Below are 16,363 nucleotides of genomic sequence, written 5' to 3' on the forward strand. Positions count from 1 at the left end.
CTGAGGGACTCCCTGACACAGGAGGGGCTGGGTGGGGAGACGGGGGCAGTGGGAGGGACTGGGGGGCACCACAGTTATCTCTCTTCCTTGCAGATCTCTGCTTGAGACCCGCTCCCCTGGCCCCTGGGAGCTTTCTCTTTTCTGAGCGAAAGGAGCCCAGGTCTGTCCGGCTCCCCCACAGCTCATGTTCTCTGCACCTTCCACCAGCCTTGGGCTCTTCTCCGCACCTGCTCCCCCTTCTCCACAGCCTTCTGCAAATGTGGGGCCAGCCCTGGACACCAGCCCCACGGAGGCTGCTCAGCGCAGAGCGGGGGGAAGGAATTGCTGCTCCCGGCTGGCTCCCAACACCCGGCAGTGCCGCCCACAAGCAGGTTGGCGCTTCTGGCAACAGTCTCACCCTGTTGACTCCTCTGGAGCTTGTGCTCCGCTCTGAGCCCAGATCCCTTTCTGCAGGACCCCTCCCTCGACAGCCACTTCCCCGGCTGGGTGTGACACGGATTGGGCCTTCCTCAGGGGAGCACTTTGCACTTGGCCTTATTCAGCTTCACCCCATTGACCTCAGGACGTTTCTCCAGTGTGCCCAGATCATCCTGAATTACGACCCTGTTCTCCCTCCCAGCTTGGTATCAGCTACAGACGTAAGCAGCGCCCTCTCCACGCCCAGATCCACATCGCCGAAGATACTGAGCAGAGCCTGTCCCAAAACAGACCCCTGCAGAGCCCCCCTTGTTCTGCCCTTCCAGCAGGGCTGTGACCCATTAATAACGACTCTCTCAGAACGGCTCTACAGCCAGTTATGCACCCACCTTACAGCAGCCCCATCTCAGTTGTACGTGCCTAGTATATTGAGAAGAAGACATGCCAGACCTTATCAAATACCTTACTAGAATCTAGGCTTACTTCATCCACCCCATCTCCCTTGTCCACAAGCCTTGTTCCTCTGTCACAGAAAGCTATCCGATTGGTTGGCCATGATTTTTTCTCTACCAATCCATGCTGGCTGGTACTTAACCTTATTTTCTTCCAGATGTTTCCAGATTAATTCCTTAATGACTTGCTCCATTATCTTTCCTGGTACAGAAGTTAAACTGTCTGGTCTGTAACTTCCTGGGTTGTTCTTATTTCCCTTTGTAGAGATGGGCACTTTATTTGCCTTTTCCAGTCTCCTGGAATCTCTCCTGACTTCCAAGACTTTCAAAGGTGAAAGCTAAAGGCTCAGATACCTCCCCTTTCAGCTCCGCCAGTATTCTAGGACGCATTTCATCAGGTCCTGGTGACTTGCAGACATTCAACATTTCTTGGTCATTTTTAACTTTTTTTTTAAATTTTACCTTCTGATCCTGCCCCCTCCCGACGAGCTTTCACCATGTCAGGTATTTCTCCATGAGACTTCTTGGTGAAGACCAAAACAATGAAGTCATTCAGCAGCTCTGCCATTCTGCCATTTCCAAATTTCTTGATATTGTTCCTCCCACCTCACTGAACAATGGGCCTATCCTGTGCTTGGTCTTCCTCTTGCTTCTAATATATTGCTGGTGGGCCTGGCGGTACAACTTGCCCCTTTTCACCTCCTTCTGGCCTCAGTATCAGGACACCCTCACACCTCTCCCTGTCAGCATCCCACATGGTATTGTCAGCAGGAAGGGGGTAGTAAGGAAAACAGCTTCTCATAGTCTGACGTGGGAAGGACGACGCAGTTCACAGAGGTGAACCTAGAATGAAACATCTCTCCTTGGACGCTCTGCTTTCCTTTGACATTTCCAATTTTCAAGTTTGAAAATCAGGACAATACTTCGACTTAACAAAGTCTTCGTTTTTTTTCCAATGAATTATAAATCAGGGGAAACCGTTCTGCCTTTCGTATTTCAAAAACACTTAGAAATTTAAAATTTTGGGGTAATTTGGCAACAAGAGTTTCACTTCCCATTTTCCACACAGGACAAAGTGTTTCAAAGGAACAAAAAAATTCAGAGTCATTATGAGAAATTCATTGAAGTGTTTTTGAATTTCCCTTCACCAGGACCCCACCCCTGCCCCAATTTTGACTAGTTTGAATGCTCAGTCTCTAATTTCTCCAGTGGTGAGAAAAGCTGCTTTTCAGTACAGTTTTTCTCAAGGCTCCTTTCACCTCTTTGTTTCTCAGAGTGTAAATTATGGGGTTCAACACTGGAGAGACGATTTTGTTCAATAGGGTAATCAATAGGTCACTCTCTGTAGTGGAGCCAGTGTTGGGTACCAGGTAGGTGATGAGGGCCGTTCCATAGAACACAGTCACCACCGTGAGGTGGGAGGAGCAAGTGGAGAAGGCTTTACGCCTTCCCTCCACCGATGGCAGCTTGAGGATGGTGGAGATAATGCGGACGTAGGACATGAGTATCAACAGGAAAGGGCACAGGATGAACAGAACTGTGACCATGAGGCCTACAGCCTTAATCTGCGACGTGTCGGCACATGCCATATTCAGCACTGGTGGGAAGTCGCGGAAGAAGTGGGGGATGCGGTTGGAGCCACAGAAGGGCAGGCTGAAAAGCCACATGGTCAGAGGAGCATTCACCGAGATGCCAACAGCCCATGAAGCCCCCGCGAGCAGAGCACACACCTGGCTGCTCATGATGGTTGTGTAGTGCAGGGGGTGACATATGGCCACATAACGGTCGTAGGCCATGGCTGTGAGGAGGCAGCATTGTGTGAGGGCCATAATGGCATTGACGTACAAGCCCGCTGCACAAGCTGCAATGGAGATGGTCTTTTCCTCCACCAGGAGGTGAGCCAGCAGCTGAGGGACCACACTGCTGGTGAAGCAGATCTCCGATGCAGACAGGTTCACCAGGAAGAAATACATGGGGGTGTGGAGGGAGGGGCTCAGTTTTATCAGTAGGATAACCAGCAGGTTCCCTGTCAGGGTGAGCAGGTAGATGAACAGAAGCACCACAAAGAGAAGGATTTGCAGCTCATTAAGGTACGAGAACCCCACCAGGATGAACACATCGAAGATGGTCTGGTTCCCTCCAGGGTCGCCCTCGGAAGAGGTCATCTGTAGGGGGACAAAGAGATCGAGTCTGAAACATATCAGAAATGTGACTGCAAATTAAAACATTTGTCCTGGTTTCCTTCCTTTTGGGACCCTTCTGACTAACAACTGCTGAAATTTCTTTGTAAATTACAGCGACTGACCCGGCCTTGCTCAGGGCTTTAAGCAGAGTCAGGGACATTTGGTTCGTGTGCTCAAGGGGTTGAATGTCTGGTTCTGTCTCTTTGAAGTCAGGTTTCTCTGGGCTCCTCACTGTCATTGGAACTAGCTCTTCGTTCTTCACCTCTGTCTGATGCAAGATCTGCTTGTCTCTGTCTCTGGGTTTCCAGTCCATGTTGTCTGTTTGTTGCATTTCCAACAGCTCTCGATGGGGCCGTTCTGTGTGAATGGGATGGAGCTGGACCTGACGGGGGTCAAATTCCCTCAGTGATTGTGGCGCTGTGTAAGTTGTGTCACTTCCAGTGGGAAAGTGCATTTCCTGCTCTGCGTCTCTGCTGTCTCGCTGGTCTGAAAGGCGTGGTGAGAAGGAATGGTGCGGTAGGTTGAGCCCGTTGCTGTGGATCACCCTGATGCAGCCTGGGAGTGAAGGTAACGGCTGTGTGTTTGAGGTACTCTCGTATGGCCATCCCTGGCCCTTGGGGGGCTCCCCATGGGCTGTGTAAGACATGTCAGTGGGGGTGGAGGCGGGTGTCTGAAGGCTGGAGGTGAAGGAGTGTTGGGGCATGGGAGGGTGGAGAGGAAGAGGTGGGGTGTGGAGGAGGATGGAGACGGGGAGCTGGGAGGGTTTAGGGACCAGGGCTGAGGGCAGAGGTGCTGCAGTGAGGGCAGGGAGCCACAGGGGAATCCTAGTTGTGTGTGGTGGTTAAGGGCAGGAGATGGGGGTGCAGAAGTCAGGGAGTTGGGGGGACTCAGGGCCGGAGGTGGGAAGTGCTGGGTGGTTGTACACCAGGGAGATGGTTATCGACAGGGAAGGGCCTGTGAGGGCAGGGATGGATCAGGCAGAGGGTTTGGGGGGTGGCAGGGTCGGGGATGAGGGCAGGAGCTGGAGGTGCAGATGTCACAGCAGGGTTTGCTGTGGGGGTCTCAGGGCAAAGGTGGAGGGGGATGGAGTGAGGGGAGGGGGCTCAGGACAGAGGGTTTGGGAAGCGTTAGGGCAGGTGTTTGGGTGGGGCGGTCCTTGCCGGGGTGTGATGGAGTATGTGCAGGGTCCAGGAGGGTTGGGGCAGCTCAGGGCAGGGAGTGGAGGGTGCCAGACGGAGGGTGCGGTGTGGGGGTCAGTGCAGAGTCTGCGGGTGAAAGTGTCACTGCAGCCGAGTTCCCAAATACGATTTCTTAAACGAGGGCACATTCTCCTCTCACTCGTATGTTAATGATACGAATAATCACACCAGTGCCCGGATTCCCCTGCAGTGACACCTCACACCAGCAAACGGACACTGCGGAGCCAAAACACGCTGGAAACCGTTTTCCGATGGAGAAGCCCCCTGGAATCTAAAAGCAGTGGGGGGCTTTGACCTTTTTGCACTGCACAGCGTTATTCTTCCTTCAGTGTTAGTGAACGACCCAAATCATTCCTGCCTCCCTCACAGCCAGTTCTGCAACACATTGGTTTGTGTCGACGTAACAGAAGAGACCCAGGGCCAGCTCCTTACGTGGTGTCAATTGTAACTACGCCAGGGGTGTAAAAGGAGCTGTACTGAGGACAAGGAGCAATGGGCTTGAACTGCAGCAAGGGAGGTTTAGGTCAGACATGAGGAAAAATTTCCCAGCTGTCAGGGTGGTTAAACGCTGGAGTAAATTGCCAAGAGGGGCTGTGGAATCTCCACCCCTGGGGATGTTTAAGAGCAGGTTAGACAGACATCTATCAGGGACGGTCTGTACAGTGCAGGGGACTGGACGCAACGACCTCTCCAGGTCCCTCCCAGTTCTGATGGTCTATAATCCTGGGAGTCTCTGAGTTACACCAGTTCTGAAGCTTTCTCCTATGATGGCAACACAAGGAATTTTACAAGAAAGATCCCATGATGCAGGAGACATTTCCTACACATTTTACTTCAGGCTCATTAGTTGAAAAGGAACTTCATAATCGCAGGTGTGACCGTGAAATGACAGAGTTGAATTAAAAACGAGACACAGCAAGTGGATTTTGCCTGCCCTTAACTTCCTCAGTATGGGGCTCTCACAGGACTGCAGCAAATAATAGTGAGCTAGTAAGTGGGAACCTGAGTGACAGAAGAGACACACTGAGTGGGAACACCCAGAACTGGAGACTGTGTTCTTCTGACTCTCAATGACACAAGCTCTCCAAGAGAACAAAGAGACAACATGAAATCACAGGACAAAAGGAAAGGGTGGGGCTGAGCTATGCCCAGTGCACATCACAGAACCTTTTCAAACAGCTGTGAGTGATATTTTCTAAACATACAGAAGTGGTGAGAATTCTTGTGTCTCTCTTAAGAGCTCCTTTGGGGAACCTACACTGACATTAGGAAGGACTTTCCTCAGCACGACCATGGCACTAAGTGCAGAGCTGGCTGAGAAAAGGAATTTGCATCCTGTGGGAAACGCCAGTGTGTGTTTTCACACTGAATCAATATGAAAAGTTGAAGCAGCAAAAACCCAAATTACAGTTCACAAGAGTCCATATGAACTCAAACGTCCAACACAAAATGTTTTCTCAGTGTTTATGTATGGAAAACATCCACATAGATTACTTCTTTTTCCAGAATGGATTTTGTTTTTTGTTTTTATGTCTTGGCTGCCATTTGGACGGAATTATTTCATTATTTGGCCTTATTTAGTTTGCAGAAGGGAAGAGTGAGGGGGGATTTGATAGCAGCCTTCAACTTCCTGAAGAGGGGCTCTAAAGAGGGTGGAGAGAGGCTGTTCTCAGGAGTGACAGATGGGAGAACAAGGAGTCTAGGTTGGATATTAGGAATCAGGGTGGGGAAGCACAGAAATGCATTTCCGAGAGCGTCGATGGAACCTCCATATCAAGAAGTTCTTTAGTCCCAGCTTGACAAAGTCCTGGCTGGGATGATTTAGTTGGGGGTGATCCTGCTTTAGGCAGGGGGCTGGACTCAATGACTTCCTGGGTTCTCTTCCAGCCCTGGCATTCTACGATTTACTCACCACTGAGAATAAGGCCCGGGAGATTCCTGTCATTGAAAGCTCAGTGGTAATTTCAGTGCTCTTCAGGTCACCCAGACAGTTCCTTTAGAAACAGGAGACCATGCAATAAATTAACAAAGCACACATTGTGTAATGAAAGGGCTCAGATAAATTCAGCTATGAGACACCACCTCTAAATTAGTGGCCTTCACCTGTGGAGCATGTGCCATGGTCATGTTCAGGAGTGAATATTCTGATGAGAAGAGATCAGATGGAGCCCACCCAGCCGACTGTGCTCAAATTCATAAACAGCACACAGCTTACGAAACAACAGCTACACTCAGAGTTAGTGGATAATGAGGAGGAGGAGGAGGAGGAAGGCTGGGGAGCAGAGTGGAGAAAAGACGAGAGATGTGAGAAGAAAAAACACCAACATCACCACCACAAAAAGAAGGAGGCATGGAGAGGAGGAGGTGTGGGGCTCATCTGTCACTCTGCTGGGCACTATGGAATGAGGGGACCAGAACTTCACCTTGTGCCAATGACCCCCATGCCCTGAAATCCAGCGCTTCCCCTCATGCAAGATAGAGACATTAGGTAAATTCTGAATGACAGATTCACACAGACAGACACTAAGGTTGTCCACAGACAGGATTGCAGTGGGGGGATGGCTGGGGGCTGAAGCTCCTTTTCCCTACCTTGTTGAGGATGGGCAGTTCCATCTCCCAGCTGCTGGTGCTGAACGTGCTGAAGGAAACAGGTGTGTTTATTACATTCACTGGCTTCTGGGACCAAGTCCCTCAGGCCAAATTTCTTGCCGTATTCCCCAGAGGAAAACAACACTGCCTCAGGCTGCAACAAACAAAAGTCACTCAGAGAATCGGTTTCTAGGAAGTTGTATCATCGTCATCCTCATCTTCACCTGTATTTTCTAAATTAAAATCATTCTGAGATTTGCTCTCCTGCTAAATTATTTGACCTGTTTTGCCTACAAAGAGGACTGATTTGTCCCAGGAAGACACCCCAGAGTCGGGGCAGGGACAACCCCCAGGGCTCATGGCTGCAGGTTCGTGATGCTCAGACTCTTGTCTCAGAGCCATGATGAGAGCCCAGGAGCTCTGACTCCCACTCCCACCTGCTCTAACCATTACACCCCACTCCTCTGCCAGAGATGAGAGCAGAACCCGAGTCCTCACTGCCCAGACCCACTGCCCAGACTACAGGGCCGGATTCCCACTGACCCTGGGGGCTGCCATGGCCGGCCCTGGCCTTGGACCGGGTGGAGCGATGAAGGCCCACGTCCCCCCTGCCACCACACGCCGAAGAGGGAGGGAACCGGTGGCTTTCAGCGCCACTGTGCGCCCCTGAGTCTGGGGAGAGTGACTGAGGCAGAGATCGTTCAAGTGACCGAGGTGGTTTGGGCACCTGTTATAAAAAGGAAATGGAAGCGGGTGCTCAAATCCCCTGGGCAGCTCTGAGCTGGCACCTGAGATGTCTGCGGAGCTGCTGCCGCTCTCGGGGCCGTGCGGGGATCTGGGCTCAGATTCTCCTGACTCCTGTGGCTCCACTCAAGCCCCAAACCGCCTCCTGTCTCCTGCCATCCACTGGAACTGATGCCTCAATCTGCCCAATCCCCCACCGGAACTCACACCCCAAACCTTCCCCCAACCCCCCACCAGAACTCACACCCCAAACCTCCCCCTGTCCCTCCTCTGGAACTCACACCCCAAACCTTCCCCCAACCCCCCACCAGAACTCACGCCCCAAACCTCCCCCCAACCCCCCACCAGAACTCACGCCCCAAACCCCCCCACCTTTGCAAAGGGCCCCCACTTGTGTAACTCTTCTATTGATGCCAGGTGCCTGCCAGAAGGGCCGGGTTCAGCTCCCAGGGGTTTCCTGTTAAGGCTACAACCAACCAGCTTGAGCCCCCACCCAATGGCCTCGGACAATCTCACCCCACTTGCTGGGTGCCTGTAGGGCAGTTCTCCCCCTGCCTCCTCGCAAGCACAGAGTCTAAGATAGAAACAGCTCGTTTAATAACAATAACCTGCCCCGAGTTCACAGGGACAGATGCCGAATATCTAAGCAAAGAAGAGACAAAGCCCTTTAACAAGGTACCAGCCCCACACACTGCAGAACCACATCTCTTGCTGGGGTTCTTGGCCTTTCCCCACACACAGTTACAGGGGGCACCTCCCACGGTGCAGTCCCAAACCCAGAGCCCAGGGCAGTACTTGCTGTCCACTTGTCCGCAGCATCCCATCAACTGCTACTTGCTGTTCACTTCTCCTACCAGCCACGCACCATTGACCACTGGGGGAATCACCCGAACACAGAACCCTGTGATTTCAGCTCTTCACGTTGGGACTGTAAAAACTTATGAAAACGCTGGGGTCCAACTCTGTCTTTCAACAGATGGGGATGGCCAATCAAACCGGGCTTTGAACTGCACTACCAAGATATAGGAAAGGCCACCAAACTCAAAAACCTGCTTCAACTAACAGCAACGAAGGGTCCTGTGGCACCTTATAGACTAACAGAAAAGTTTTGAGCATGAGCTTTCGTGAAGAAAGACTCACTTCATCAGATGCTGGTCTTGGAAATCTGCAGGGCCAGGTATAAATAAGCCAGAGAAAGGCTGGGGAAAACAAGGTTAGCTCAGTCAGGGAGGGTGAGGCTTACTACCAGCAGTTGATCTGGAGGTGTGAACACCAAGGGAGGGGAAGCTGCTTTTGTATTGAGCCAGCCATTCACAGTGTTTGTTTAAGCCTGAGCTGAGGGCGTCGAATTTGCAGATGAATTGTAGCTCAGCAATTTCTCTCTGGAGTCTGGTCTTGAAATTTCTTTGCTGCAGGATACCTACTTTTAAGTCTCCTACTGTGTGGCCTGGGAGATTGAAGTGCTCTCCTATGGGTTTTTGTATATTGCCATTTTGGATGTCTGATTTGTGTGCGTTCATTCTTTTATGTAGAGACTGTCCAGTTTGTCCGATGTATACAGCAGAGAGGCATTGCTGGCACGTGATGGCATAAATTATATTGGTAGATGTGCAGCTGAATGCACCCACAATGATGTGGCTGATCTGGTTAGGTCCTGTAATGGTGTTGCTGGTGTAGATATGTGGGCAGAACTGGCAACGAGGTTTGTTGCATGGATGGGTCCCTGAGTTAAGCAACATCTACACGTGCACGCTACATCAAAATGGCTTATTTCCATGTAGCAACATAAGGCTACAAAACACAAAATAGGCTATTTCGATGAATAGCGTCTACATGTCCTCCAGGGCTGGCAACGTTGACGTTCAGCGTCGACGTTGCGCAGCACCACATCAAAATAAGCGCTGCGAGGGAACGTCTATACGCCAAAGTAGCACACATCGAAATAAGGGTGCCAGGCACACCTGCAGACAGGGTCACAGGGCGGACTAGCGCTTCCAGGGCAACAGCTAGCCGCTCCCTTAAAGGGCCCCTCCCAGACACACGCAGCCTGCACAGCACTTGGTCTGCAGAGCAATAGGCACGCACACCTCGAGCGACGCAGTCATGGACCCCCAGCAGCAGCAGCAGCAGCAGCAGCAGCCAGAGGTCCACCCAGCCGCCCCTGTAGGAGCAGGGCTCGCCCTGATCCATGCCATGCAAGAGGCAGCTGAGCACCTCCTTGCCACAGAGGAGGAGCTGCCCGCAGGGGAGGAGGACACAACCCCCAACCCTGCAGCACCCCCCACACCCGCCGCACACGCCGCCGGCTGTGGAGCTACCCCACGAGCACCGACTGGTGGGAGCGTCTGGTGCTTGGGGAGTGGGACGACGACCGCTGGCTCCAGAACTTTCGCATGAACCCGCAGACATTTCCGGAGCTCTGCCAGTGGCTCACCCCCGCACTCAGGCAGCAGGACACCGCCATGCGGCGTGCCCTCAGTGTTGAGAAACGGGTCGGCATCGCTGTCTGGAAGCTGGCCACTCCAGACAGCTACTGATCCGTGGGGCAGCAGTTATGCGTCGGCAAGGCCACCCCCGGGGCTGTCCTCATGGAGGTAAGAGGACCCACGGGGGGAGGGGGAGGCAGCCCTGGCAGGGGAGGGGAGGGGGGCCCTGGCGGGGGTGGGCCACACACACCCTGCACACCCCTCATTGGTGCTCTCCCATGTGCTTCCCCTGCAGGTCGTCCGTGCCATCAACACCCTCCTCCTCCACAGGCTCATGATTATTGGGGACCCGGATGCCGCCATCGCGGGCTTTGCCACCCTGGGCTTCCCCAATTGCTTCGGGGCTCTGTATGGGACCCACATCCCCATCCGCGCCCCGGAGCACAGTGGAGGACGCTACCTAAACAGGAAGGGCTACCACTCAGTGGTCCTCCAGGCCTTGGTGGACAGCCGGGGCCGCTTCCTGGACATGTATGTGGGCTGGCCTGGCAGCACCCACGACGCCCGGGTATTCCGGAACTCGGGCCTGTGCCGCCGGCTGGAGGCGGGGACCTACATCCCCCAGCGGGAGATCCCTGTGGGGGACACCACCATGCCCCTCTGCATCATCGCCGATGTGGCATACCCCCTCCGGTCCTGCCTCATGCACCCGTACACGGGCCATCTGTCTGCCAGCCAGGAGCGCTTCAACCAGCGCCTGAACCACGCGCGCCAGGTGGTGGAGCGCACATTTGGCCGCCTCAAGGGGCGCTGGAGGTGTCTCCTCACCCGCCTCGATGCGGGCCCCCCAACATCCCCCAGATTGTGGGTGCGTGCAGCGCCCTGCACAACCTGGTGGAGAGCAAGGGGGAGACCTTCTTCCAGGGCTGGGCTGTGCAGGCCGGCAGGGCCAATGTGCAGCCACCTGCTGCCCCCAGTCGCCAGGTGGACCCCGAAGGGACCCCGGTCCAGGAGGCCCTGTGGGTCCAGTTCGATGAGGCCGTGGGGTGAACGCTGGCAGGCCTCCCACTGCACCCCCCCCATCCTCCACAACACTCCCTGCACCTATGCCCACACCACAGAGCACCCAACAGCACACCCCACACCCCCACTTTTCTTGTAAATAAAAACAGACATGTTTTTCGTGAAACCAGAATATATATGTTGAACTCTTATTATTATATCATAACTATGTACAGCCAAAATAAATATTATACATATGCGTATTATAAGATGAAAGGAAAAAAAGGGGAAGACAAGGAAGGGGAGAACTATTTACATGGGGGGGCAGGTATCATCATAACATAACAAAACAGGGGTCTAATACAAACTATTTACAAAAGATAGGTGAAGGGGATATATACAAAGGGGGAGGGGGGGAGCCATGTCCTGGGCCCCACACCCCCTAATGTCCAGCGCTGGCGGTGGGTGGCCATGACCTGCGCCTCGGCCGCAGCCCACGCCGGGGCTAGCTGGGGGCCGGGCAGACTGGGAGATAAGGCCGGCAGGTGTCAGCTGGCCCCAGGTCCCCCTCGGCAGAAGGCCCCTCGGTGGAGGACGGCGGTGCAATGGCGGGTGGAGCGGAGGGTGGAGCAAGCAGGGCGGGCAGAGCAGTGGCCGGCACAGCATGGGGGGCCAGGTAGTCTGCGATGCGCTCAAATGTGCGAATAAAGGCCCCCCATGCCTCCTGGCGCCAGGCCAGCGCCCGCTCCTGTAGTTGGAGGCGCCGCTCCTCCACCCGCAGGCGCTGATCGGAGACCTCCAGCTGCCGACGGAGGATGGTCAGCAGCTGGGGGGTCCGTTCCCGTCCTTGGATGGTGCTGGCTCCACCGTCGTCCCCTCCTTGGGGCCGGTCGGTGCTCCGCCGAGGGGCTGGCCTGGAGTGATGGCCCTGGTGGGCTCTCCGGGACCACTGACACCTCGCTGGCGCTCTCTGGTCCCTCCTATGGTGCAGCTGCGGAACATGGCGGGGAAGAAGAGTGGAGACAGCCGTTAGTGTGGGCCCCGAGCCGTGGCCCTTGTCTCCCCACCCCTCTGCTGCAGCTTTCCCATCCCCGTGAGATGCTGCTTCTGATGATGATGGGTGTCCCACCCCCTCCCCCCGGGGGACCCTAGGTTCCGCTCCCCCCATCCCCAGGGATGGGGCATGGCACTGTCATGCTGGGGGGGCAGGGGCTGATGCACTCTTCTGAGGGACATGCCACTGCTGTCCTTGGGGCCATGGTCATCTGGGCATGTGGAGGGCCCTGGTCATATCTATTTCCCCCACCCCTCAACCCCAGGGGTGTGCACCAGGGGGGTACACACCTGATGGTCCACTCCCACGGTCGGGGGACACCCGGTGGGTGGGCACCCTGCTGGAGCTCTGGGATGGGATGTGGATCCAGAGACATGCATTGCTGGAGGAGGGCTCCCCCTTCTCCTCCTCCTCCGGTGCCCCGGGGGTGGGCTCCTTGGGGGGCCCCCGGGGTGCAGGGCTTACCTCCGGGGCACACTCCGGCTGCAGGGCCTGCTGGGGCTCGTCGGCCAAGGTATCAAGGGTGGCCGGAGGGGAGGAGGTGTGCTGGGGGCCCAGGATGGCCCTGAGCTCCCTGTAAAATGGGCAAGTGACGGGGGCAGCCCCAGATCGGCCGCTTGCATCCCGGGCCCGGGCGTAACCCTGCTGCAGCTCCTTCACCTTACTCCTGACGTGGTCAGGAGTGCGGGCAGGGTGAACCCGGGCAGCCAGGCCCTCGGCCAGCCAAGCAAATGCATCCACGTACCGCCTCTTGCTCCCCATTACCTGGAGCACCTCCTCCTCACTCCCAAGCCCCAGCAGGTCCCAAAGCTCGGCCTCCGTCCAGGAGGGGCCCCGCTGCCGCTTCCCAGCCTGGCTTCCAGTCTGGGAGCCCTGGCTCCCCTTGGGGGGGTGCCCTGGGGGCGCTTAGGGGGCTGGGGGGCGGCCATCGCAGCGGTGGGGGGTTGATGTGGCTGCTCAGAGATGTGCAGGCTGGCCGCATGGCTGCGCTGCCGCCTGCACGCTCTCTCAGCTTCCTGCACAGGAAGGCAGGGGGCGGGGACCTTTAAGGTGCCGCTGCACGCTGCGACCATCGAGCTCAGGGGCTGGAGAGAGCGTCTCTCAACCCCTCAGCTGATGGCCACCATGGCGGACCCCGCTATTTCGATGTTGCGGGACGTGCAATGGCTACATGTTCCCCACTTCGACGTTGAATGTCGAACTGGGCGCTATTCCCATCTCCTGATGGGGATAGGGACTTCGACGTCTTGCCACCTCACATCGATGTCAACTTCGAAATAGCGCCCGCCACATGTAGCCGTGACGGGCGCTATTTCGAAGTTGGCGCCGCTACTTCGAAGTAGCCGGCACGTGTAGATGCGGCTCCTGTGTGATACTGGCATCTAATTAGACAAGGCGCTATTGAGCACTGCCCATTGAGCCTGGTGATCTAGCCAGCTTTTTATCCACCTTGTAGACCATTCTTCCAATCCGTGCTTCTTTAACTTGCTGGCAAGAACACTTAGTACTGAAGGTGAGGTGTGTTCAGCCATAGATATGCAAGACCATAATTAAATTTACAATGTCAATTAACTTTGGCCTTTTAAAAAACATGTTTCCAAACATGTTCACCATCTGGAGTCTTGACTGAACCGTTGGGGTGGCTACCAGCAGGAAGAAACCAGAACTGAAATTATCACTGTTTCACATGGATGTTAGATTTCTAATTGCATCATTTCTTTTATTTACCCCAGATGAAACCCACAACAAACACACTGGTGGGAAATGAAATGACCATCATGGAATTCATCCTCTTGGGATTTCAAGACCTCGGTAACCTAAATGCTGTTTCTTGCGATCTATCTGGCAACTATGGCTGGGAACAGCCTCCTCGTGGTGCTCGTTGTGGCTGATCATCACCTCCACACCCCTATGTACTTCTTCCTGGGGAACTTGTCCTGCTTGGAGATCTGCTACAGCTCTACCATCCTGCCCAGGCTGCTGGCCAGCCTCCTGACTGGGGACAGAGCCGTCTCTGTGCCCGGCTGCATCGTGCAATTGTATCTCTTTGGTTCTCTGGCAGGCACTGAATGTTGTCTGCTATCTGTGATGTCCTACGATCGATATCTAGCAATATGCAAGCCTCTGCACTATGCAGCCCTTATGAATGGCAGGCTGTGCCTCCAGCTAGAGGCTGGGCTGTGGATAGGTGGGTTTCTGTTTGTGTCTATCTTTGTTTTTTTGATGTCACAATTAACGTTCTGTGGCCCCAGTGAAATCGACCATTTCTTTTGTGATTTTCGCCCAATAATAAAGCTCTCCTGCACTGACACCCACATGGTGGAAATTACTAGTTTTATGTCTTCTTCCCTATTCACTCTCCCTCCCTTTCTGTTGACACTAGCATCTTACGTTTGCATCATCTCCAGCATCCTGAGAATCCCGTCCACCACTGGGAGAAAAAAGGCCTTTTCCACCTGCTCCTCTCACCTCATCGTGGTGACAATTTTCTATGGGACCCTCATCATGGTTTATTTGGTCCCAGAGTCTGATACATTGGGGGACCTTAACAAAGTGTTTTCTGTCTTCTATGGAGTCCTGACTCCTCTGGTCAACCCCCTCATCTACAGCCTCAGAAACAAGGAGGTGAAGGAAGCCTTGAGGAAAGCTTTCCTTCCATTTTTGTCTTTTAAATGAACACAGGGTTTTAGGAGTGTCTTTTCAATAGTATGAAAATCAGAACTTCATGACTCTACCAGTGGCGTCTGCATGGTGCCTACCTGGGGTCATTGGAATCATTCTGGGGGAAAATTAAGACACGCAGCCAAATGTTCCCTGCACCCTTTACTCACACAGGACTGTGAAGCTTCCATGAGTTTGAATTATTCTCTTTTGGCAGTGGATGAATGTTGAAGAACTTAATTAGTTCATGGAAATAAAATAATTAAAACAAACTTCTTAAGAAACCTAGCATTTGTCTTCAGTAACTTTGTCCCCACTGGGATTAAAATTGAGCTACCGCATACACTGGGCACTTTCTAAATGTTAGAACTCATTTAAAATATGTGTGCACATTGGAAAAAATAACCCCAGCTATACGTACAATACGATGGAGGTTAATGTAGCTGTAACAAATCAGGAAAAAGATCTTGGAGTTATCGTGGCTATTTCCTTGAAACCATCCACGCAGTGTGCGGCGGCCGCCAAAAAGGCAAAGAGGATGTTAGGTATTAGAAAAGGGATAGAAAATAAGACAAGGAGTATCGTACTTCCCCTATATAAATCTATGGTACGCCCACATCTTGAATGCTGCGTACAGAGGTGGTCTCCTCACCTAAAGAAAAGATGTCCTGGCAGTGGAAAAGGTTCAGAAAAGGACAACAAAAATGATGAGGGGCTTGGAATAGGTCCCATATCAGGAAAGGCTAAAAAGATTGGGACTTTTCAGTTTAGAAAAGAGGCGGCTGAGGGGGAACATGATAGAGGTCTAATAAATTACAAGTGTGGGGAGGGTGAAGAAGGAGAAGTTATTTACTTGTGCCCCTAATACAAGAACTAGAGGACACCAAATGAAATTAATGGGTAGCAGGTTTAAAACTAAGAAAATAAAGTTCTTCTTCATTCAGGGCAGAGTTAACCTGTGGAACTCCTGGCCAGAGCAGACTGTGAAGGCTGGGACTATAACAGAATGTAAGAAAGAGCTAGATAAATTCCTGGAAATTAGGTCCATAAAAGGCTATTAGCCAAGGGTAGGAATGGTGTCCCTGGCCTCTGATTGTCAGAGGCTGGAGAAGGATGGCAGGAGACAAATCGCTTGATCATTGTCTTCGGTCCACCCCTTCTGGAGCATCTGGCACTGGCCACTGTCGGCAGACAGGCTACTGGGCTGGATGGACCTTTGGTCTGACCCAGTATGGCTGTTCTTATGTTCTTAAGTTCTTACCTTGTACTGGGACCCTGGTGACATGCAAGGCAAGTCAACCTATCTGTTCTAATGTCATCCCTCTGATGGACGCGAGAGGAAACCTCGTGCGTTGCTGGGAAGCTGGCTTTCTTGCTATTTGTTGCCAAGGTGCTTCAGCTTGCCTGGCAACATAGACAGTTAATTCTCTTTGGGAACCATTGTCATGGGGCCACCAAATCATACAGACGTGATTGATGCCAAAAGAGATATGGCTTCCTTTATTGATATTATGTGCCCATAAATTAAGGAAGTATGGATTGGATACATGGAGTGCAAGGTGGATAGATACTTGCAGATACTCATACTTGTAAGATGGATAGAAAGCTGGCTTGATGGTTTGGCCCAGCGTGTCAA

The 16,363-nt window shown here is 53.2% G+C and overlaps 1 pseudogene; it reads left to right on the forward strand.

Moving 5' to 3' along the window:
- The first annotated feature begins 13,829 nt into the window (after nt 1–13,829).
- On the forward strand, nt 13,830–14,742 carry LOC142004455 (olfactory receptor 11A1-like; annotated as a pseudogene).
- Nucleotides 14,743–16,363: the final 1,621 nt, after the last annotated feature.

This window comes from Carettochelys insculpta, chromosome 32, assembly GCF_033958435.1.
Source record: "Carettochelys insculpta isolate YL-2023 chromosome 32, ASM3395843v1, whole genome shotgun sequence".
NCBI classification, from domain to species: domain Eukaryota; kingdom Metazoa; phylum Chordata; order Testudines; family Carettochelyidae; genus Carettochelys; species Carettochelys insculpta.